Source organism: Mytilus galloprovincialis, chromosome 1 (assembly GCF_965363235.1).
Source record: "Mytilus galloprovincialis chromosome 1, xbMytGall1.hap1.1, whole genome shotgun sequence".
Taxonomy (NCBI): Eukaryota; Metazoa; Mollusca; class Bivalvia; order Mytilida; family Mytilidae; genus Mytilus; species Mytilus galloprovincialis.
The window spans coordinates 80,295,694-80,322,746 of record NC_134838.1 but is presented as its reverse complement, the minus strand read 5'-3'; the positions used below and the strand labels follow the sequence as shown (position 1 = coordinate 80,322,746).

Sequence of the window (27,053 nt, the reverse complement as noted above, 5' to 3'; positions counted from 1 at the left end):
ACGACAACTACTGAACATTAGATTCCTGACATAGGACAGGTGAAAATAATTGCAGCGGAATTAAACGTTGTAATGGTACCAAATCTTCTCCCTTTTCTGAAACAATAGTATAACATCACACAACATAGAAATACCCATTTGTATTGATATATTGTGCTTGCTACATTTGGTATTTATGTGTTTTAGCTGCCTCATCCGTCAGACGGAGCATACGTTTCGAAAGAATGGAACTTCTCCTCATAGCAAGAGGGTACAGGAACCACAATGGTTCTTTCGATGATATCATAGCAGACATCATAGAAAATGTCCATCTACTGTCTCCTGCTCTTAGAGAGCTATATCTGAATGACCAGCTTAAAAAGGCGAAGCAAAGAATTAGAGAAAAATTTTCAAGAATGATTGCCAATTGCGCGAAGGAACAAGATTCGGAAATACGGTATATATATTTCTGTAATTTTTGTTCCATTTTCACTTTGATTGATAGTTTAAGAAAAATATTTCTTCTCGCTAGTGAAATATCTTTTTTCTGCAAATGGTTGATCGAAATTTAAATATTTTCTTCCTTTCTTTTCTGAAATAGCTGTAGTGACGTTATGAAAAAAACGTGACTATAAATATAAAGACCCCAACTTTCTGAAAATCTTTGTAAGGGAAGAAACCGATTCCAAAACTATAACTCGTGTATACCATTTCTCAACTATCAACAGTTAAATTTTAATAATTCAAAGAGCTCCACAAGCCTCGTCCTTTTTTTTAGATATCAAAATTTAACTTTCTAAAGAGATAATAAATATCGTAACACATTAGTTGTAGTGTTAATATAATATATGTATATATACGCAAATGAAATTGCACAACATGACAATATAGTATCATTGTCAAATTATAGGGATATCTACCACATTGGTTTCATAGGAACAAGTTTAAGTCAGTTGTACCAGAAAAGCACTAAAAAATCAGCTCATGTAATGTATAAAAAGACATTGTTTGTACACAAAAGAAAAAAGCATAATAGTAAAAATCAATTCGGATAACAAGGGTACGAAGAAATTTAAAACTTAACAATTATAATTCACCACACGATTTCCAGGGTTTATGGACCAGTAAAAAGAACCCCTCCGTTCTTATGGGCCTACCATGGTAATCTAAAAGAATTTCTAACACGATTGAGTTGTAATGGTTAATTGACAAACAGTCCAATGGCTATTCTATGGCTTACACACAACAAGCTGTTGATTGTGGGGGTTCCCTTTTTTTTAAGCGAACCTATCCTAAAAACCCAAATGAACTTTTCTTATCACTTGGCGTCCGTCGTCCGTCAACTTTTACAAACCGTTTCCCATCTAAAACTACTGATTCAAAGTTCACAAAACGAGCCACAATCATCATTCGGGTGTGTAGTTTTTAAATAGAACATAGGCGGGTATATACAGTTTTTGGCCTTACGTATTTGGAGTAAATTTGACGTAGTTAAAATGTTCATCAAGTTTAGACAGCAATAATGTACAAAAAAGTTAGATCTACAAATAAGTCAACATGGACAAAATGGTCAAATGACCCCTTCAAAAGTTATTGCCCTTTTAAGTCAATTATTAACCTTTCTTAATTTTGTAATCTTTTACTAATTTTTTCTCTGAAACAACTGATGCAAATTAAACCTATCTTGTCCACAATCATCATAAAGGGATCTAGTTTTTTTTTAAAAAGTGTCCAATAACCCCACCTACCAACTTGGTCACCAGGGTTAAAAAAGAACATAGGGGTTTTAATATTATGTGAAGTACGTGGGGAAATTATTATGAAAAACAATTTCAAATGGTCTCAACTTGAAAACTAATTATTAATTTAAATAATGAAGGAGTCTCCAGTAACTTTTGTAAGACTTCACTGGGATGACCTGCTTTTAATTTAACTACTGAACCAAATTAAACCAAACCTGGTCTCAGACATAACTGGGGTATCTAAAACTATTTATTATGATTTTAACCTTAAATGATTTCCAAAACCACAGAAGATACAGGCGAGCGACACGGACCTTAGTTAAAACATCGTCAATCATAATCTGTTGAAATTGTTCACTAAAACACTAGTTCACGCCTATATGGGAACCCTGCAATGTGAAAAAATTTTCATTTAAATGTCACGCTTATAAAAATATGGTTTATTTTCAGACAAGAATTGGACGCAATAGTCGCCAAGGAAAGTGCATTCATCTCAAAGACAAATTCAAAGCAAATGTCAAAAGGACCTATACCCAAGGTACTTCAGTTTACATCCAGGTCTTTACAGGACTCACAGGTTTCTTCTGGAGACTCGCATATCTCGCCTCTCCCTTCGCCATCTCCGCTAACACCAACAACATTAGGACAGGCCAATACAGATAATAGGTCACCGGTATCCCCTGTACAACTTGTTGTCAACAGGCGGCCATCATTATCTTTGCCAGAAGATACTTCTACTCATCCGAGACTCAACGCTAATCCAGTATCCTCGCAGGTTTCTGTCCAAACTGATTCAAGAATCTCTAAAACTACCATTACCAGGCCGTTTGCAACACTTACTATGCCAACCGCTTCGTCTTTTCGTGCCTCTGAACATGTTCGTAGATCTTCCATACCTGCACCAATGTCTGATTCGCCTATAATACAATCATTTTCCTCACATCTCAATGCGGAGAGCAACCAACCATTTACTGCAAGCCGAATTCCTCAAACAGTAACAGGTAACCAAACGTCCACTACTAGAAACCAGCCGTCTTTCATCTCACACAGACAGCCGCTAATTTCTCTTGTCCAGTCATCGACTTCTCAGAACACTTATGGCACCCAGTCGTCTACCTCTGGAAATCACCAGTCTGGACCTTGTATGCAGCCGTCCACATCTCTAAACCCGCCGTCATCATCTCACAACCCGCCGTCAACATCTCACATCCCGCCGTCAACATCTCGCAACCCGCCGTCTTCATCTCACAACCTGCCGTCAACAACTCGCAACTTGCCGTCAACATCAAATAACCCGCCGTCAACATCTCACAACCCGCCGTCAACATCTAGCGACCCGCCGTCTTCATCTCACAACCTGCCATCAACATCTCGCAACTTGCCGTCAACATCTCATAACCCGCCGTCAACATCTCACAACCCACCGTCAACATCTCGCAAGCAGTCCTCCGCCTCTCAGTCCTCTACATCTCACATCAGGCCACAACAACCATCGTCTCGTAGACTTCCAGCCCCTAGGCAAAATATCAACGAGAGAGTCCGACGACATTTAAGGAATGTAGGTGAAGATGCTCAGCCAGATCAGCAACTTCAAGAATCCTCAGACGATGATGTGCGTCTTGGAATGGCAAGACGCATGGCCAGAAATATTGAAAGACCCCGTAAGATATCCACTAGACAATTGATGAGGAAAAATGAAATTTTGAGGCACAAAATGTTGAAGTATTTTTATAAACATCGTCAGGATATCTTTGGAATCTCTTCTTCAGGCTCTTCCGATTCTGAGTCCATGGAATAATGTACATTGGTATTAAATTAAAAAAAATATACAAGAATTTTTTGTTCAATTTAGTGTTAACGGAACGAACTTAACAGCTAGGTGATTGGGGTTGATGATATTTCATTTGTTTAACAAAAATAACATAGTTTAAGGGAGGCTGACTGGGGCGGATATAACGTCCGTGTAAAATTGAGAATTGAAATAGGTAATATGTCAAAGACAACAATAGCACCAAATAGCAGAAAACAGGCGAAGGCTACCGCAGCAAGAAATTACAGCACCCAGAGGCGGTCCTCAGCTGGCCTCTAAATGTAATTGTGTACTAGTTTAGTGAAACTGGACGTCATATAAACTTAAATTAAAAAAAACACTATGATACAAGACTAACAAAGAGGCTCCTGACTTGGGACATGCGAAAAATTGTGATGGGGTTAACCATGTTTTGATAGATCTCAACCTCCTCCTATACCTCTAGCCAATTTAGAATAAAGAAACACACAGAAATACGCACCGTAAAACTCAGTTTAAAAGAAGTCCGAGTCCGACGTCAGAACAGGCAACAAAAGTAGCTAAACAAAATGACAGTGACACATAAATTAACAAAGGACTACTAGCAGTTACTGATATGCCAGCTCCAGACCTCAATAAGATAATGTTATTATTATATTTAGAATATGATTTTCCTTTTTAAACTAAATGACTGCAAAATATGAAGAATTTGGTAAAAGTATAAAAAAAAAAATGTGTAGAATATACAAATGATGTTCTACAATAGCCACTTTTTTTTTAAAGATAAAGCGTACAAAAATGAAGCCCTACATACCCCAATCAATACCCTTGTGTCGAAATAACTTTAAATAAATAGCTGGAATTTAGAGTTAACAGGTACAGGAACAGATTAAAATATTAACTGGGGTAGTAAAGCAAAAAACATAACTTGTGTAGCAATCAGTGGTGGATTCAGATTTTTGTTTACATGGGAGGTAGGTACTAGGGATATTATAAGCAGTTTGAAATATTGCCCGGACCATAAAATTCCATGAGAATTTTAAATAAATCGTAGATAAGGTGGACAGGGCTCTTTGTGTCCCCTCTTAGCTCGCCTCTGGCAATAAACACACTTTTATTTACACAAAATGTTCCTGTAAATTTTTGTAACGAAGGTGTGCTCGATTTGATCCTTTCATATTTGTATATGAAAAAGATACACTCATCACACACGGTTATTAAATACGAAGCATGTATGTTCCAGGTCTAATAAAAGCAATAAATATTTAGTGTTTTAACTATATATCAACAACATTTGGTTCATATTTTACATATGTTTAGTTTTAATTGAGGTCGGGACTAAAACATTATTTTATACAAATCTGCCCGATACGTATACGTCGATCCGTGCACGTATCCATAAACGTGAATAATGCAAATACTCTATTACAGGGTTCTTGTGGCGTTCACCTTAGACACACATCTTTTTAACGATGTTTAACAAGAAAATCCCTATTTAGCGGACAAGCAATTTTTTTTTTCTGTTATTGAATATCGAGAAAGAAAATAAATCCCGAAATTAATTTGGAACTTTGATACTCAATAGTTTCCCCATCAAAATATTCACAATTAGTGTTCGTCCAGTGGCATACATAACAATCTTATTTCTATGTGCAATCAACAATGAGCAAAACCCTAACCTTGTAGTCATTTATAAAAGACCCGAAATGATAAATGTAAAAACAATTCAAACGAGAAAACTAACGGCATGATTTATGTACAAAATGTGAAAATTCCTTGATAACTTGAATTTTCTTAATTATTTGCCTACAATATATAAGTCACTGTTTAAGAAAAATAAAAAATAAAATTCTGGGACTATTATATTAACGTTATAATAGTCCAAGAATTAAAGTGTTGATAAAATAAGAGCCTCACATTTGAAAGTTTTAAAACATTTCGAAGAAAAAAAAAAAAGTAAAAAAATATACAAAACAGACTTTTTCGTTCATTTTGCAACATGAATGAGGCAGTTAGTTTTCTCGATTGAATTGTTTTACATTGTCATTTCGGGGCCTTGTAAAACAGACTATGCGGTATGGACTTTGCTCATTGTTGAAGGCCGTACAGTGACCTATAGTTGTTTATTTTTGTGACAATTTGGTCTCTTGTGAAATGTGGTCTCATTGGCAATCATACCACATCTTTTTTATATATTTAAATCATTTTACAAGACATCAAATTGTTATTTTGTGTTACTGTTGCAGACAATTCTTTTCAAATATTAAAAATTATTTTAATTAAATGGAATTTTGCATTTGCACCCGCTTGAAAAAAATAAAAACATATAAAGAAGCAACATCGAAATTCTCTGTACTTTAAGCGGCATTTTCACATGAGTAAAATATAAGGTCAACGTTTGAAACTTTTTCAGTCTTGTTCCGTCTTGTTCCATAACTTTCAGTCTTGTTCCGTCTTGTTCCGTATTTTTCAGTCTTGTTCCGTAACTTTCTACCCAGTCGTATAAACGAATCGTCGACAAGTGCGTACATTTTTTGGAACAACGTCAAAATCGTTGTTTTATTAGGAACGTCGTGTAACGCTAAGTGGCACCAATACCGTGCGTAACGTCAATATAAATCTGTGATTTTACTATGTCCACAACTTCGATGAACCAAAGCAAGTTAAACATCGACCTGTATCTAAATCAAATTGGTTCTCTTCTTCTTCTTCGTCTTCTTCTTTTGGTATACAATAGTCTATCGACATTCGATGATTACATACTGTTGGCATACGTGGACTAGTCTATTTACAAAACTTTTACCCCAATTTATTCAAAATATATGTTTTTTTCTTATGTTTAATGTATACATGTATATATTTTAAATTGCGCTATAGTTCCGTAACTTTCTTCCCAGTCGTATAGACGAATCATCGACACGTGCGTACATTTTTTTTGGGAAAGACGGCTTCAAGCCGTCAATCCCCTATGGGGTTGACCAGAGTGACATTCCCTCACATCATTCATTTTGTTTTTATAGTGTGGAAAACCCCCCAACAAATCTTACTTAGATTGAAGAGAAGGAGACCCAGAAATGAATAGTTTGACTTTAAACACTTTTTTACACATTTCCCTTCTGTTTCTGACGAAATTATCGTATCTTGAGCTCTCCTTTACACTATTTACGTTTCTTTTACAATCCGGAAAAATCAGTATGACGAGATATTCTAAATATATCCAACCTATATTGTATATTTATAGTGACGTCATTCTTGGAATGCCACACTATGCAGAAGCAGGGATATCCTTCACTGGTTATTTAAATCATTCCCAGAGATCGTGCACTAATACAAATTGGTATTTGCTAAATCTAAACATAATATTGTTTGCTGTAGATGATTCAAACATCAACATGCAATACTTTAATTTGTAGGTCAGCAACTTTCAAAGTAAACAAAGATCGTGGGGTTACATGAGATAGGGGAGAGAAACGATTTTATTGAATTTTTTCTGTAAAAATTCTGTTTTGAGAATCTTCCTCCAATTCAGGAGCACCTCAACTGATGAGTAATTATCCACTAAAATAAAAGTTAATGTATTTAAACACTTAAAATGTGACATTTCATTGGATTAGTAGTCTTCCATTAAAACTAAATTTTTGTGTACCAACATAATCATTGTAATGGTAAAAAAAAAATAATAATAAAAAAAAAATGTTGCATTTCAGTGTAGTTTCAACCTATTTATTCATGAAATTTACAAATATTTCAAATTTAGGATTTGGAAACTAGCTTCACACAGTTTACATCAATCATATTGTTTTTTTTTATTAGTACCTGTTTCCCTGTGATGAGAGTTATAACTGGGAACTTTATCAATGGAAATTTAAAACTGAATAGATTTTTCAGTCCACACTTTCTTAAGAAAAATGGAAAATTGCCCTAGCCTGCAGTTCAGTGGTAAACAATCAAGATTTCAAAAAATATTGTAGTTGTTGTGAAATGACAGAATACAGTTGGATTTTAGATAATTAACTATCAACTTTAATCAAATGTTTAGATTTAGAAGATGCAGATCTCTTCCATTGGTCCAAATTGAATCCTAAACTAAGGAAACAATTGATTTCAATATTGTCAACCTTTCTGCATGTTCTAGCTGTTCTCTTTTATCATTCTTTATATGAAGACTATCAAAAGATACCCCCCCCCCCCTTTCCAAAAAAATAAAAATAAATAGAAACAAGGGCCGTCTTTCCCCTCAGAGCTATTCAGCTCTTTGATTAAATCAATATTTCTGGTATGTTCCAATCTGTCCTTCACTATTGACATCGAGTATATATTACATTTTCCCAAAGTCAACCTTGGAAAAAATATTTAAATAGATTGTAATTTCATCAAATCTTATTTTTTGGGTATTATTTATATTTTTATTTTACACCAGAAACGTTATTTATAAACAAGTGTATGAGTTTAGTTATGACAAGTAAGACAGAGTTGTATATTATACATCTGATAGTTCAAAATGGAAAGTTATAAGTTATCGGCCGTGTACACTGAATATTACCTGCAGAAGTGAAACGATGCATGAACTTGCAAGTCCGACAGGAAATCGCTTGAATACCTGGAAGTGTCACCTCACACCCCTTACAATACCTTTGGAAGTAATACCTTAAGCCGTGCTGGTGATCAGATGAGGGAAGATCAGAATTTATTTGAAAAAAGTTTATTACTTTAAAGAATTATGAACAAATTATATTTTCAAAAACAATTTTCACGGAACACTTATTCATGATTTCAACTTTGACTCTTTACTTAATTCCAATATTAACAGTTTAAAAACAACAGACCATGGTTATTTAAAAAAAAATGCAAAAATTTTCCGTATAAAGTTAGTTAGTCGAATAAAACAACAGTACGATTGACATGATATCGACACGCAATTACGACTACATCCTTATTCTTTCAAAAAGAGATTCCCAGGCAACCTCAGAATATAAAGTTTCAGGTTTTGTAAATATTAGTAGACCTGTTACTATTCTTGCGGCCTCTTATTGCAAATTTTCTAATTTCCAAGGATCCGTGTTGAAGGCTGTTCTTTGACCTATTCAATTTTTAAATAAAATATGTTTAAACTAAACGCAGCCTTGGCTATAAAAAGCCTCAAATGTTGAAGGCTATTCTTTGACCTATTAAATTTTTAATAGTCTTCAAATTTCAACAAAATTCCGCGTAAGGGACCACAACTTGGAAATGGAGATAGGTTTTTATAAAAAAAAAAATCAAAGAGAACACAGAGTGTGTAAAGTTTTAAAATTTTTGATGGATACGAACATTTTTCTCCATTGCCAAATCAACTGTAATATTAGCACTCATACCACTAATTATATTTATATCTATTTTCAGCATAGAATATCTCAGTTTGTTATTGTCGACATTTCTATTAAATTTTCTTGATAAAACTTTTTAATACATGTATAAACATTTTAACAAGCTCACCATATTCTAATTTAAGAGTTGGCGCCCATCAAAGCCATGCACACGAAAATATTTATAGGAAGAGAAATAAAACAAAAGCAAAATGATTTGTCCTTTTAATCTCTGAAATTATCAGCAATAATGATTTTTTTTTAAAGTTTTAGTTACGAATGATATTCTGGGTGTGTCTAAACACTGCTAAGGAGTCCTTAGTGCACTAAGAACTGATAACATGCCACTAAGAACTAGATGGAGAGCTGTTACATGCAATTTCTTTTCATATTACGGTAGAAATTGATATTTAATGCATAAATTTCAAATTTTATAGAAAAATAATAATAAATTAAGGAGATATTCAACATTATTTAGACACGTGCCTGTTTTTCTTTGATATGCCGAAAATCCATGAACCGTTTGACACGTGTCAAATTACATATTAATTGATTACACGGGAATCCTTTTGGTAAAGTTGGATACTAATAAATGAATTGTTGTTGAAATTTTATTAACAAAAAAATCTGAATGAAGAAGTATTTTTTCAAGTGTATATTTCTTGTAAATAATAAATTTATCACCAGAGAAATATATCTAATGTCGGATTTTTATGTAGTAGAGAATTGATAAGAAGTAGTGGATTCGAAAACGGTAATCAACTCGCGACTAAGAAGTAGTGGATTCGTAAACGATAATCAACGAGCGACTTTAGTCGCGATTTGATTACCGTTTTCGAATCCACTACTTCTTATCAATTCTCTAGCTTAACCCATTTCTAGTAAAACGACTATCTGTTTCATGATCTGACAATGAATCAACGGAATTTCATGAACATAACTTCGTATTTTGTCTTTTTTATTCTCTGATAGCTGGAAATGATAAGATCCACACGGTTCACATTTTTATATAACTTAATATAAGTTAAATTTAACTTAAATGTGTTGTTATCTTCCCTTTTTATTACCAGATTTTATATTTGTAAATAATTATTTCATTCTATGTTTAAGCATTACAAATAATCTATATTGATTAGATTTTAGTATTTAAAATTCATTCAAAAAGACATATAATTGATATACGTAATTTTTTTAATCTTTTTTTGAAAGTTGAAAAAATTTGACTATCAACATTTAGAAACCTGTAATATTTACATATTATATAGTATTTAGCAACCAAATGAGCAGTTAATGTCGTCAATATCTCCCAATTGATTAGGTTTACAACACACATTAAAAATGACTTACACATTTTAAATCTGATTGAAGTGAAAATGTCACAGTAACATCACTTCTCTAGAAACCAGTTGATGATAAGATACAAGTGATCAGTCTTATTTAAAAAATTATATATAAATTTTGTGTAAAATGGTTCCCTTTCATTGTCTTTTGATTATTGTAACATTATTTCATTTGGCATCCATCGACGATCAGTTAATGAACTAGTATTATTTGTGGTACTCATTCTGAAACCCAAGCAGACTTGCTCTTATTACAAATGTACAATATATAAATTATTCAATTTTGCAGAGTATCATGTAAGCTGTTCATAGCTGTGATCGTCTAGTCGTTGACATGGTAAAAAAAAACCAACAGTGCCAAGTTCAAGCCTAGTATCCTGAATGATTTCTTTTGCAATATTTTTCTCTACTAAAAAGTAAAAACACAAAAATACTGAACTCAGAGAAATCAATTCGGAAAGTCCATAATATTGTTTTTAATCTAAGGGGTATCTTTATTTCATCTTTACTATAAAGTTGACGACTTTGTATCTAGTTTTGCCGCCAAAGAAGTAGTTTTATAGTCAAAGCTTATCACTCTTTATTAAAATTAGAGTCAGTAAGATGTTGATTCATATAATCAAACAAAGAAAAACTAAGTGATCATGGTAGGCCCATGATGAAAAGGGAAAGGCCTTGTACATTAAAAGTGATAAGTGTAATGTGTACATGGATGTTTATTTTATTAAGGAATTGTACTAATAAGTAATATTTACAATTCATTGATTTAAAAATCACCTGTGTAGATATTTTATTAGGTGACAAAAAGAATGAAATTATATTGACATGCATTGACAGATATACGATATAAGAGTGATATTTAATTAGTAATTTATATCGGCACTCGTGGTCTAGTGGTATCATGCATAGACTACAGACTTTACTGACGAATATACGCGCGAGTTCGAATCTTTCATTGGTCACTCGTTTTTGAGAATATCACATGCCGTAAGTTAAAAGTTTAAAGTTATGATATAAGTTATCTTAAGTTAACATGGTGGCCAGTGGATTCTTGAAAAATAATCCACTGTTAGAACAATAGACTGACGTCAGAGAAATGGGTTAATTGATGTTCATATTAATAAGTGACTGAAATACAAATTTTTATAGATATTTAATTCACATTTATATATATTTTTTTTTAAGTACGTGTTGAAGTTTGGATAACCGGCAGATGTTTGTTGCGTTTTCATTAAATTCATCTTGTTATTGGGCTGTGATAAGCCCGGTAGTACCGAAAAATTAATCTAATATTTCGTAGCGTTCTTTGTCTCTTGAACCAATTTTATTTTTCAGGTGGTCGGACACATCATCTATAATGTGTTTTGTACCCGTATCTCTATTTTGTTTATTTTTTCTTGCAAGCGTGCTTTAATGTGGTGACAGGCGACGACGGACATGCGTTTGAACAATAGACTGGTTTGGAGCTGGAACACTTTAGTTTGTTTTTTATGGTGCACTGTTCAAAATTTATTTTCATATATGAAGACATTTTAAGAAATGTATAACTGGACAAAACGAAACCAATAAGATAATGCATTTTTACTACATGCAACACACTAAGTTCATATAGGACCCGTTTGAGTAATATATTTCGGGCCTTCAACAGTGAGTAAAGCGCATAGCACATAGTCATTATTTCATAAATTATTTCGTACGATATGTTAAGCAGACAATTTGTTAAAAACAATACAAATCGGATTTCCTTCTGACATACTTGCCACAGGCATTTGTCTCAAAAAAAAAAATTCCTATATACCTTTTCTGAGACAAGTGCCTGTGATACTTGTTCTTCTTTAAGAAAAGTAGATTTAAAGAAATTATAGTTGAAAATATTTCTGTCGGCTTTTTAGCTCACCTGGCCCGAAGGGCCAAGTGAGCTTTTCTCATCACTTTGCGTCCGGCGTCTGTCGTCGTCCGTCGTCGTCGTCGTCCGTCGTCGTCCTGCGTTAACTTTTACAAAAATCTTCTCCTCTGAAACTACCAGGCCAAATTAAACCAAACTTGGCCACAATCATCATTGGGGTATCTAGTTTAAAAATTGTGTCCGGTGACCCGGTCAACCAACCAAGATGGCCGCCATGGCTAAAAATAGAACATAGGGTAAAATGCAGTTTTTGGCTTATAACTCAAAAACCAAAGCATTTAGAGCAATTCTGACATGGGGTAAAATTGTTTATCAGGTCAAGATCTATCTGCCCTGAAAATTTCAGATGAATCGAACAACCTGTTGTTGGGTTGCTACCCCTAAATTGGTAATTTTAAGGAAATTTTGCTGTTTTTGGTTATTATCTTGAAAAATATTATAGATAGAGATAAACTGTAAACAGCAATAATGTTCAGCAAAATAAGATTTACAAATAAGTCAACATTACCGAAATGGTCAAATGACCCCTTTAGGAGTTATTGCCCTTTATAGTCAATTTTTAAGCATTTTTCGTAAATCTTAGTTATCTTTTACAAAAATCTTCTCCTCTGAAACTACTGCGCCATATTAAACCAAACTTGGCCACAATCATCATTGGGGTATCTAGTTTAAAAATTGTGTCTGTTTACCTGGTCAACCTACCAAGATGGCTGCCATGGCTAAAAATAGAACATGGGATGAAATGCAGTTTTTGGCTTATAACTCAAAAACAAAAGCATTAAGAGGAAAACTGGCATGGGTTAAATTGTTTATCAGGTCAAGATCTATCTGCCCTGAAAATTTCAGACGAATCGATAGTCAATTTTTAACAATTTTCATAAAATTTGTAAATTTTTACTAACACTTTTAACTGAAACTACTTGGCCAATCATTATAGATGGGGATATATGTACGCAGCAAGAATGTTCAGTAAAGTTAGATCTATAAACATATCACCATCACCAAAACACAATTTTGTCACGAATCCATCTGTGTCCTTTGTTGAATATTCACATATACAAATGTACCAAGGTGAGCGACACAGGCTCTTTAGAGCCTCTAGTTCTTTTTTTCGCGTGATATATTTAGGTTTAAATATTCTGATTATTATATTGCATTACAAAAAATAATTATTTACACATCATGTGGTAAAGGCATATTTTCAAGGCATTCATACGAAGCATTCTCTTTCTCTGTCAGAATTATATCTTTAGCTCTAAATTTACACATACTGAAAAAAAATTCGTGAATACTTTACTAAAAACTGTGGAACATTTTTAAAACATTTGTCTCTTTTATATATTTGAAAATGAAACTTAATCTGACTTAAAATCGGGAAATGATTTATTTAACTTCTTTTACTTTTAGAAGAATAATAAAATGTCGAAATATACAAACAAATAAGTGCCGTATGGAGCCTTTGTAAACAAATATCAAGCTGGTTGAAAACTAGTGGTTTGGATAAACCCCAAGAACGACACATAATTTTCTCTCTCTCAATTCCATCGTATTGTTTTAGTGAAACCATTTGTATATTATATACACGCATCTTTGTCGAAATTAAAATAAAAACAAAACACTTATCAATATATATATTTATTTTGTCTTCATATCTCTTACATAACAAATCATACAAGTCATGCTAAAACCTCGATAAAATCATACAAGTAATGTTAAAACCTGAATAAAACCTTGGTAAAATCATTAAAGTAATGTTAAAACCTTGATAAAAACAGAAAAGAAAGCACTATACACTGGAGAACATTACTGAGACATTTGTTAGCACTATAGTAAAGTTACAAGTCTGTTCTGGCACAAAATTTATATGCAACGGTCTTGATGTAGTCATGCCTTGAAATTTCCCCTCTTAGGTACATGCCATGTTTCTCCATAAGATAGTCAGTTTTCTCTTTCTCCCATCGTCGAACTGCAGCCGGTGTGTCCATAGATCGGATTTTGATGTATGTTGTAGCCTGAATCTTCTTTACAACGTCAACATAAATAAACATGTTTGGATGTTTTGAATAAAATTGTTCATTAAAATGTGCATGGAATGACTCCGGTCCATTGTTGGTTCGTTTAAAATTAGCAGTGGGTATAGCAGCCCAAAATGACGGTGGATATCTAGATTCCGGGCTTATATAAGTTTCCAAAACATAATCAGCAAATTTTATGCATCTACTGTGGTTTAAGTACAAGATTTCTCTGTTCACAAAGTTGAAATATAAAGTTCCACATGTTTGTGTAGCATTCTTCACTTTTTCCAGGAAGCAATGCATATACAAGCGGCACATAGTTACCATCTTTACATCCATGCAGTGTGTACATTTGAAAAAAATATCTTGGACAGCATTTAAAGGTACCATCCACAAATACATCTGGTACATCATTACAAAGACACTCAAGATTAGCAGTACAGGAAAAATTGATAATTCCACTTTCAACATCATTTATCAAAAGAAAATTCTCAAATTTGTTTGTTTCCATTTTCATTTCCTTCACTGCTTCGTGGATATCTGCTTTATCTTTTGGTAAAGTAGGGTAATCTTTTCTTCGTTCTCGGTATATAGCCAAGGCAACATTTTTTAAGTCATTTGTACGTAGGTGGTTTTCATCCATTCCTGAAGAAGAAAAACAATGGTGTTAAAAATATTTATCCATAGAATACAAAGTAACATACAAGGAACTTAGAAAGTCCATAATCACATGGCAAATTGGAAGACAATGGAATCATTTAACTTTTCTGCTCTTATTTTCTTTTTTCAATTAAAATGAATTTAACAAAAGAAGATGTGGTAGTAATGTCAATGAGATAACTATAGGTGACAAACAAAATTACCTTGTAGTTCTGTGCGTATTATCTTTGAAGGACTTGCAGTTATATCACCAGATGCTTTCCGAACTCGGACTCTGAGTTGTTGAGATTCTACTTTCTGCTGGTTTACTCCATGGTTGTGCTCGTTTAAAGTTTTCATAATTGTTTTGCTGTCCGCATCAGTCGTAATCCTGGCTTTACAGGTTTTTTTGGTACACCTGAAGGATTTGTCTCCATTTGTTAAAACATTTGATAACCTATATATGTGGTCATCAAATATCACAGAATTCTTTCCTCTGTTTGTCTCAGATTTGACTATGTCCATCTTGACACCTCACACTGGACTGGTCATGTGAACACTATATATATAATTATAACCTTAGTGACTCTCAGTTTTGTATTAGAAATGAGTATGAACTCGCACATATATCCAGGGGGAGTTATGTACAAACAAAAAACAAAATAAATCGTAAATAATATTTAACTTTTCCGTTATATTACCTGTCATACCTGTAAAATGGCGCAAATGAAGGTTTTTTTTGGCGCAAATGATATATAACCTTGTGGCGCAAATGAAAGGTTTGATTTTTTAAAAATTGGCGCAAATGAAATGCGCCCCAAGCTGACCACACTCTAACTTATTAGTCATTTAGTAGGCGCACATCAAAGTCGTGCACCTGTGGCAAATAACTTTGTCGGGAAAGAAGTAAAACAAAAACAAAATTATTTGTTCTGTAATCATTTTTCATAAGAACAACACATTTAATTATAAATATTAAGCATACATTTTTTTAGATATTATTAGTTATCTTGGTGTAATCAGGGGTGTACAGAATTTTACACCGTTGTTGAAAATTCATACACCCTGAGGCGCAGCCGGATGGGTGTATGAATTTTCAACAACGGTGTAAAATTCCGTACACCCCCGATTACACCAAGATAACGAATTTATTTCTTATGAGTTTACAAAAAAACAAAATATCTTTTAAAAATTTAAAAAAAAAAAAAAAAAAAAAAATTTTTTTACCATTTTCTTATTATTATTTTTTTTCTAAATTTTAAGTTTTTTCTTTATTTTGGCAAATTTTATTTTTTTAATTTTTTTGGGCATAATTTCTTTTTTTTTTTAAATTTTGGCAAAATTTTATTTATCCCCGGGTGAACAAGGGTGGGGTGTTATTTACACCGGGGTAGTCAACCAATCAGATTGCAGTATTTTTGCTCCATAAGAAATAAAATTGTTTATTACCTTAAATAAAAAGATTATGATTGTTTAATGAATTGTTTTGTCATTTGGCACGTGTCAAACGGTTCATTGATTTTCGGCATATCAAAGAAAAACGGACACGTGCCTTAAATTGAATATCTTGTTTATTTATGATTATTTTTCTATAAAATTTGAAATTTATGCATGAAATATCAATCTCTAACATAATATGTAAAAATAATACACACAACAGCACTCCTTCTAGTCCTTAGTGGCATTGTATAGTCCTTAGTGCACTAAGGAGTCCTTAGCAGTGTTTAGACGTACCGACATTTTTTTAGATACAATTGTTTATTACCTAAAATAAAAAGATTATGATTTTTTAATGAATTGTTTTGTCATTTGGCACGTGTCAAACGGTTCATTGATTTTCGGCATATCAAAGAAAAACGGGCACGTGCCTAAATAATGTTGAATATCTTGTTCATTTGTGATTATTTTTCTATAAAATTTGAAATTTATGCATGAAATATCAATCTCTAACATAATATGTAAAAATAATACACACAACAGCACTCCTTCTAGTCCTTAGTGGCATTGTATAGTCCTTAGTGCACTAAGGAGTCCTTAGCAGTATTTAGACGTACCGTGATATTCTAGCCTAACGTGATGATGTGTCTGTTGTCAGAGATGCACATAGACCTAGGTGAACAATACTGTCTTTAGTTACATCTAGTGTTTAGTTCCATAAAATTTCAGTTATTATCAAATTTTGTTGAAGAATTTATTGGTGAAAGTTAATGTAAATGTTCAGTTGCAAATACTACATGCATATTGAGGACACAATAGAAGAAGTATGGTTACTGGCAAATCTATCCAGGCATCTCCACAATAAAAATATCTTCACGGAAAGCAAGCTATACAAAATAAAAAATAAAAAACACTTATGTACGATTTTCAAAGTTGTTTAAGTAATTGTAGTGTATTGGATATACCCGTTGGACGCATGTTTCTGTCTTGTCATTACTTTCAATGAAAAGCTGGTGGAATTCTTAGCCCCAACACCATGTGTTGTTTTAAAATTGCTTCTGATTTTATTCACAGTTTTTGTTCAGATGGTGTCACAGTCATGTCTCAGTACCCAACAAGTCGGTTGAGTACAGGAACCCTGATGAGTTCAAAATGATGAGTCCTCTATGCAGAAAGAAAATTCCGCACATAGAGGCGGGCCTCTTTTGGTCACTAAACAATAATGAATAATAGTTCAGAGAAATGGTTGCTACACTAAACACTAAAATGCACTTTTGAACTTAAATTGAAAAAAAGCACATGAGATTACCAAAGGATAAAGGTTTCTGCTTTGAGACAGGCGATGGATGTATACTCATGACTTTTGATATCTCAACCGGCCCCTATTCCTTTAGCAAATGAGGAATAAACAACCACAATGTATTAAACAAGAGAAAACTCGATTTAAAAGAAGCCAGAGTCAAATGTAGAAATAGGTAACAGAAGAAACTACGCAAATGGCAATAATAAACATAAAATAACAAACGGACCAGTAGCAGTAACTCAATGCAAGCTCCATGTTTGAAGTACACATATCGGTAATTTGTGTCATTGGTAGAAAAATTAACAATTCTTAAACAATAATATCTGGGAAAATTTGGTCTGCTCCAATAAAATAATATCCTTACCTACTACAAAAACATATAAAACTATTCTCTGTTCTTTGATTGAGTTCACAAATAGATTTTTCTCTAAGATATTTCATTCTCCCATAGGATATTTGTTTCTCCTATAGGATATTTATTTCTCCTATAGGATATTTCTTTCTCCCATAGGATTTTTTCTCTCTTATGAGTTGCTTTGATCTCCCATAGGATTTTTAATCTCCCTTAGGATTTTTAATCTCCCTTAGGATTTATTTATTACCCTTAGGATTTATTTATTACCCTTAGGATTCTTTTTTATCCCACAGGATATTTTTTCTGTTATGAAATCCCTTAGGATATTTATTAATCCTATCGGATATTTTTAATCCCATGGGATTATTTTATTAGACTAATATCCTGTAGGATAAAAAATATCCTATAGGAAATGCTTTTATTTTTCCTAAGGGATTTTTTTAATCCTAAGGGCGAAACTATATCCTATAGGATATTTTTATTCTCCTAAGGGATTATAAATCCCTTAGGATTTAAATATCCTGTAGGATATAAAAAATATCCTATGGGATTATGACTTTATCCTATAGGATTTCTCAAAATCCTGTAGGATTTTTAAAAATCCTATGGGAGAAAAAATATCCTACAGGATTTTGTCACTATTTTCACTCCAGTTGCCGAACCGGGCGAGTCACACCAATTTGTTTTTTGTATTGTGTTATTTATCCCCAGAGGTACATTATTGCCAAATTTGATGATTCTACGACAAAAAAAAAAGTGTGGTTCCAATTTGCACTTATGAGAAGTGCAAATTAATCCAAGAACATGTTTTAGGTAAAAACCCAAATAGTCTACTTGTTTTGATAATATTGAACAGCTGATTTCTAAAAGTTTGTTCTATACAAGATTGTTCTATACGAGAGTCATTACTATAACTTTCAATAGTTTTGTAGCAATTTGTACATATTGATTTTACTACTTAGTCGTTAATCTGTCTAAAGATTGTTATACCCGTACATAATATTGGTACATAGAAGACATCTATATATAGTATTTTAACAACTTTTAACACATTCAATTTTATCACATTCAATTTGTTACATCTGTTATACACTTCTCTACAACATGATTGAACTCTTTCAAAGAGCTTAAAACTTTTATATACTTTTATTAAATTTTTTTTCATGTATTTGATATAAAATAAAATTTCAGCAAAACAAAAAAGTAAGCTGAGACATATAAAACATTCACTAATGTTTTTTATGTATGATTGGTTAACTCTTAATCTGAGCTTGAATTTGTTGTACATATTTTAAATATTTTTGTAGTTTAATTTATATGATAAAACTATAATACAATCCTTTAATGTCATTAAGATATGAATTTGAACATTTGATTATGCTTTAGTCTTTTTAGTTCCATGAACTCCAGTAGTTTTCTCATGTAGAGCTTCAGTTGGTGTTTGTGGTGTTCTGACTCCTGCATTAACTGTTCTTCTATGTGGTGTTCTGACAAACCTCTCCATAGATGGTTGTGTTTTGTCTGTGCTACCACTATTGCCAAGATTGGTTTTTTGTTGTCCTGACTTGTTTGCATGTTTCTTGCTACCACCTTTTGTGTTTTCAGATGTTTTTGAAGAAGGAGATTTTGTTGGAGTTTTTGTAAGTTCTACACTCTCCTCCTGTACATTGTCATCACCAGACTCAATGCAATTCTGCTCTAATTGCTGATTATTCTCATCTTTGTCCTGGAAGTTTTTTTGACAGTCAATCATTTTGTGTCCACTCTCTTTGCAAATTTTACAAGCCCAATCATTAGGGCACTGGAACAGCATATGTCCTGGTTGAAGGCATTTGTGACAAATTCTTTCTTCTGAATTGTTATTTCTGTTTTCGAATTCAGGTTGGCCCGAATGGAAAATTCTGCCCATGTATTTTCCAATTTGCAAATTTCTAGGTATAGGTTTATCTAGTGTCTTGCTAATCACTAGTCTATCACCAGTCTCACAGTTGGTTACTTTTCTGTCTATGCGCAAACGCTCCCTAAACAATCCCTGAATTTTACAGCCTTGAAGGGATAGGGCTCGATGTATTTGCCCATCGTCCGCAGAAAGGGGGATGTTCTTCAACTTTATGCGGATTGTGTCACTTTGTAACGTAGATGGATTGTGAGGGTTTTGTGAGAGAAGGGGTACTTGCTGCCACGTAAGTTTAACCCCTGTACTAACAAAGACAGTCTGGCACCCTCATTGTCCATGTATATACGCCACATCTCTCTTATTCTCTGTATCCCCTTAATGCACTCTTCTGGGACTTTAGCACCAATTGACTTGTATATTTCGACATTTGTGAGCCATTGGGTGCGAGGAGGTTTGACCGAGCCATGAACATCTTGATCTTTCAAGAAAATAGGTTTTACAAAATCGCCCGGGTCACTTTGTTCTCTTGGTGCTTTATAGTGAGTATTATTCTCTGTATATGATTGATCAGATTGAATGTTACTTTGATTTTTGTGAATATCTGAAACTGCCTCGGCGTACGTCACCATTTTGTCATTGTTTACATCTGAACTGACCGTCGCTTCATTTTGTAATGTAAATGTATCAGTACCCTGTAGACCTTCTATAAGCCTTTGAAGGCGATCCTGAGTCATTTTTCTGCATAATGCTTCTACTTCTGCATTCATTTTCAGCTTTTTCCAACTAGTTAAATCACTTTTTTTATGGAGTATTGTACGATACGTCTTAACATATCAAGGGACGTTACTCTCTTGTAAAGGATCTTCCCACCAAAAAAAATCGTTTAAATGTCGAAATTGTTCCTAAGCAGATAGCCTATGATTTTACGAAACGGTAATACCTTGCATGACGCATTGGGTAAGATAATCTAAAACGTACACTTCATTATAATCTTTGTTTCATTCTTTGAAAATGTTAGAAAAAGACAAGGTCGAAGTTAATTTGTTGTTTCCTGTATGAAATTGATGAAAATAAAGAACCATTATGAGCAACCCTTTACATTGTTCTAGGTCTTAAACTCCTCCAATCTTACCCAGTGTTCTCCCGTTATGTCATGCACATTTATTTGTACCTGTTTACTAGTATATTTTTTCTTTGTATAAATGTTCATTCCTCAACCTTGTAAATATTTGTTGTCTAAATTGCATATATTTTATTTCACATTTTATGAAACAGTAATTTTTTTGTTATATATATGTATGTAAAAGTTAAGATAATAAATCAGTTATTTCATTTATGAGTAGTTTTATACTTAGCTTTGAAAATCGACATGGTTTGAAAATACAAATAATAACATCATTACAAACACAATTTCTTTTTAATATTCCTGTCATGGCTAGACAAATAAATAAATAACATCATTATAAACTCAATCCGAATTTTCTATTTTTTTACGTGTCTATAATTAAACAAATCTATTCAGAACTTATTGGAAATTAACCTGTGATAATATAAACGTCGCAAACATTACATCACTATGTATGGCGTTGATAACTACGTGTGACGCACACTTTATACTTTGTAGTGTCTTGATTTACTGTCATGGGAAGTGTCTGTTGTTATTCTGTAGTATTGTACTATAATATTAATTGTTTATGTGTTTATCTGTCCTGCATTTATATCACGTTTCGTTATCAATTCAGCGGTATTTTTTTTTGGTTTGGTAGCCCTTCAAAACAATTCCACTGCCTGTACTGATTTGCAGGAATAATAAAATATATTTACGAACGATGATATTTTAGAAGAAAATATGTTATTGCAAATTGTAAATTCAAGTTCGACGAAAGTATTTCACGTTATGCACATGTTGCTGCTAGTGAAATAAAAGAAAAAAAGAAACAGATATATGGGACTTCAACACTAATTCCTATCTTTTAAAATGTTTAAAACATTTAATTAACAAATTAATGTAGGAACAAATTGACATTTCAAAAACCGACACTCTCAAATAAAGACAATTTTGTGGAACATATAGAATTTTGAAAAACGGGGTTGTTGTTGAAACTAAAGCAACTGTTTACCCTGACCGTGCGGACAATTTCAAACATGACAGTTGTTTGGATAGTCATGCAGTCATCAGACCTTGACAATGCTCTTTTTGTATTTTGTCAGAAATACTACGGAAAACTGGCAACGTTGACTAGACAAGTCGGAGTTAAAAATGAAGAAACGATTACAGATTTTTGATTTTTACAAGTTATAGTCATTACTGGAATCAAACCAAGAGCCATAACAGCTAGCTGTATATAAATAGAAAAAAATCTGTCTTTCTTACCAGAGATTATTAGTTCATCATTATACAGCAGCATACATGGTGATAATAACATTAACGGTACCATTTTTTTTCTGCACCAGATGCGCATTTCGACAATACATGTCTCTTCAGTGATGCTCGTGGCCAAAATATGTAAAATCCAAAGCTTATATAAAAGATGAAGAGCTATAATCCAAAAGTTCTAAAAAGTATAGCCAAATCCGTGAAAGGAATCAGAGATTTGCATGAGGGAGATACATTCCTTAATTTATAATAATTTTTAATATTTTGTAACAGCAAATTTAATAACACAAAAAATCCGTATTTTCATGCCAGTACCGGAATACTGGCTACTGGGCTGGTGATACCCTCGGGGACTAACAGTCCCCCAGCAGAGGCATCGACCCAGTGGTAGTAATAACATTAACGGTACCATTTTTTTCTGCACCAGATGCGCATTTCGGCAATACATGTTTCTTCAGTGATGCTCGTGGCCAAAATATGAAAAATCCAAAGCTTATATAAAAGATGAAGAGCTATAATCCAAAAGTTCCAAAAAGTATAGCGAAATCCGTGAAAGGAATCAGAGCTTTGCATGAGGGAGATACATTCCTTAATTTATAATAATTTTTAACAGCAAATTTAATAACATAAAAAAATCCGTATTTACTTGCCAGTACCGGAGTACTGGCTACTGGGCTGGTGATATCCTCGGGGACTAACAGTCCACCAGCAGAGGCATCGACCCAGTGGTAGTAATAACATTAACGGTACCATGTTTTTCTGCACCAGATGCGTATTTCGACAATACATGTCTCTTCAGTGATGCTCGTGGCCAAAAATATATAAAATCCAAAGCTTATATAAAAGATGAAGAGCTATAATCCAAAAGTTCTAAAAAGTATAGCCAAATCCGTTAAAGGAATCAGAGCTTTGCATGAGGGAGATACATTCCTTAATTTATAATAATTTTTAATATTTTGTAACAGCAAATTTAATAACACAAAAAATCTGTATTTTCATGCCAGTACCGCAGTACTGGCTACTGGGCTGGTGATACCCTCGGGGACTAACAGTCCACCAGCAGAGGCATCGACCCAGTGGTAGTAATAACATTAACGGTACCATTTTTTTCTGCACCAGATGCGCATTTCGACAATTCATGTCTCTTCAGTGATGCTCGTGTCCAAAATATGTAAAATCCAAAGCTTATATAAAAGAGGAAGAGCTATAATCCAAAAGTTCAAAAAAGTATAGCAAAATCCGTGAAAGGAATCAGAGCTTCGAAAGCAATTCTCAAGTACTATTCAAGGAACTAAACTACTGTTTCGTTGTCTTGCAATATCCCTTTAAATATCAAATGGAACATGCATTCTTTAATGCCTGAATTTAGCCCAAACGCTACAGTTTTACTTTACTCGTAAACGTTTTAATGTACTGATTCTAATTCATACTTAAAGTAATTGTTTCTAAAACAGATTTGTCACATTTTGACATTTATTTTTTGTCAGGAAATTTGCCACATTGTAAATATATCAACCAAATTGAATTTTTACTGGTTATTATATACTAGACCACAAAAAACAACTAAAACCAAAATCATGGACAAAGTCTTTAAATCTAGTTGGTCCTACCAATATACAATTACATTATATTCCGCGGATTTTGGGGAATTTTTGACGACGCTTGTTATGATGCATCTTAGAATTGCGGTTTTCAAATCTGACAACTCTTCCAGTTGCACAGGGTTTTCAGTAATCAGAATATATTTCTGGGTGCAAACAAAAAGATTAACCTTAATAAACGTTCTCTGGCGCACTAACTGCCGAAATACCACAAATAAGAGAATTATTACAGCAGTGTTTAATACTTTTGATAAAAGCTCGGTTTTTACACATAATCATGAACAAAAGATTACAGTGCAATAATTTCAGATAGAATACTCAGGCGTTTTAGTTATAAACATGATTGTAACAAAATGATATTGTACACACTCTGTGTAAAAGCTTTTTTGAACACATATATGTTTGTAAAGTAACTTTGCAATGTTACTAAATAATAGAACGATGGTAATAAAATAACATGCAAAACTGAAGTAAGAACACATGAGTATCGATTCTGAAAGTGTTTGACGTAGGTTTGTTTTAATACTAAACAGTCGAAAATCGAAAGACATGTTCATTATAACGTAAATATAATGATCTTATTAAAGATGGTTCTTGTTATCTAGCAATAATTTAATTTCGGATGTAACGCGTCTTTTGATTGGCTGATAGGTTTTTGTTAATCAGCTAATAGACATAATTTTGCCATATGACCGTGACGTCATGAACGATTTGTCGCGATTTACACCGGTTTAAAATGGAATTTTGAAATAGATTATAAGAAAGGACTGTAATATTTGTTATGTCTATTCGAAATAAAATTATAAATGTAGTGCACACTTTAAAATAACCCGCTGCGCGTTATTCAGTGTGCACCACATTTTGATTTTATTTCTTCAAAGACAGAAAAAAATGATATTCTAGTTTACAAATAAGACATACTTTTGTTTGATTTGTCTTTTTCAACATTGTTTTTTAGTACAACTGTAACAGTTAATAGTCCGGTTATATAAAAATGAACCGGGCATCGCAAAGAAATATAAACAAGAAAAACAATGTTGGATCTTTAAAACTGACTTTGAGTACTTTTTATTATATAATTATATAAGTACACAATACATTTTTTTAATTGATTATATATCAGTTTCCTTCCCACTTAAGTTCTTCAAATCACAATGTAATGTCAAATTTACCATTCATTCTAGTTAAGTACTGTAGAATTACGATGTCGGTAAGAAATTTAACTAACTAAGGAATGCTCAATCAAAATATGTCAATATTAAATTTTAAAATGCTTTTGATCTCTACAACATATAATTAACAGCATGGCATGTTTTAAACCCAGTATGTGTAAAATATTATTGGTTTGTTAATGAACAAGTATTTTTCTAAATGGCAATAGCCTCTGTAAGCTGTAATGTATACGATGATTTATTCGATATATATTAATTATCCCAATCGCATGTACTTTTAATGGCAAAACAATTTTAGTTGAATCGAACATATAACATGTATAAATACATAACTACAATAAATCAAATTCAACAGAATCTTAAAAAAAAAAAAAGCAAAGATATAAAGCAACGTTCAACACGAATATTTGTTAGGTATCTGTTTTATTCGATGTTCATTGTTATATATTTCTCAAAATTGAAACACAATTTAAACAGTGAAGAGAATTTGATTCATCTATTTTCAGCAGGAGCAAATTGCAGATAAGAAAATTGAATCTATGATAATTTCAACTGTAACTAAAAACATAAAAACTAGCAGAGTTTACATTATATTTCATAGAAATCCTTACCTCTATTAATGGGAACATATTGAAATAATATGCTCTCGTTTGTCATAAAGGGTGAAGTTAAATAGGTGTATTGCATGTCGGAATCGCATGTTCATTGTTATAATTCATCTTACGAAAAACATGTAACTTGTACAGTTTAATGATCAATTTGCATTCTCAAATTAATATAAAAAAGAAGATAATATTCACTAGCTTGGGCTTGTGCCTTTGTTTTAATCTGGTCATATAAACTCTTCAAAGTGGTAGTTTTGCCTTGGTGTTGCACTGTAATTGTAACAGTACATGTGCATTCATCTCATCTACATTGGAATTCATTGTTAATTAGTAAAACGCATTTAAGTCTATAATTGCTAGACTTACGACGCAACATACATATTTATGTATAGTGTTATCCTCGTGCTACGTGTACAATTTCATGATGGGAGTATCGCCAATATAATAAAATGTCTCTGATAACCTGAAAAAAACAACTGTATATTCACGTGCTGGAATTTTGATATTGCTGCAAGGGAGAGATTCATTTGTGAAGACATTTAAAGATACAAAAGGCAAAGCATGTTGATTATCTTCGTGAAATATTATTTATTTATTCTAAATCGTTGATTGGTGATTTATATTACAGTCAATCTATGCAGAAAAAAGCGTATTCATCCATAAACATTTAAGGAATGACTGTAATATTTTTTCTGTCTATGAAGAAATAACATAAAAAAATTGGTGCACACTGAATAACGCGCGTAGCGGGTTATTTACAGTGTGCACCACATTTTTTATATTATTTCGATTAGACAGAAAAAATATTACAGTCATTTCTTATAATTTAATTCTAAATTCCATTTTAAACCGTAGAAAACCATCAAAAAACGTTGATGACGTCACGGCCACATGACTAAATTATGTCTATGGGATCATAACAAAATAACGTCAGCGAATCAGAAGACGCGTTACATCCAAATTAAATCATACATGTATACAATAATTCATTTATTTTCATAATAACATAAAATTGATATGCTAAACATCTACCCTGAAATCTTTGAATATCATTATTTATGTTTCAGATTGAGCACGATAATGTGCACTATAGAAAATGTATCTACAATTCACAAATATGATAGAATTAAAAAAATTGCAAAATTACATAACAAACCCCAAAATGATAATTTAAATTCTTAAAAAACTGGAAACCGAAAAATTTGTCGAATCATGGTCATCATTGTGTATCTCTTTTGTAAGTTCAATAAACAGAATTGTTTACGGAAACAGGAAAACTTTAATTACCAGAATAACTATTTTAAAATAAAAATAGATAGTTCTCATTAAATCGTCGTAAACAGGAAATAGAAAAAAATAAATTGTCAAATGTTTTGTAAATGAATTTTCTTTTGTCAACGTTTTCCATAATGTATGCTGGAAATATTCAAAATATCTAATGACAACAGTTTTATGATAAAATATCTTATTTAATTAGCATCCAAATTCAACAAAAATTATCATAAATTGTAAAAGTCAATAAAATGAATATCATGGACTAAACTTCATTAA

The 27,053-nt window shown here is 32.6% G+C and overlaps 1 long non-coding RNA gene across 1 annotated transcript in view; it reads left to right on the top strand.

The window, feature by feature from the left end:
- Nucleotides 1-27,053, top strand: part of LOC143085310 (uncharacterized) — a 57,185-nt gene that overhangs the window by 14,104 nt on the left and 16,028 nt on the right. The gene's annotated exons all lie outside the window — the stretch shown is intronic.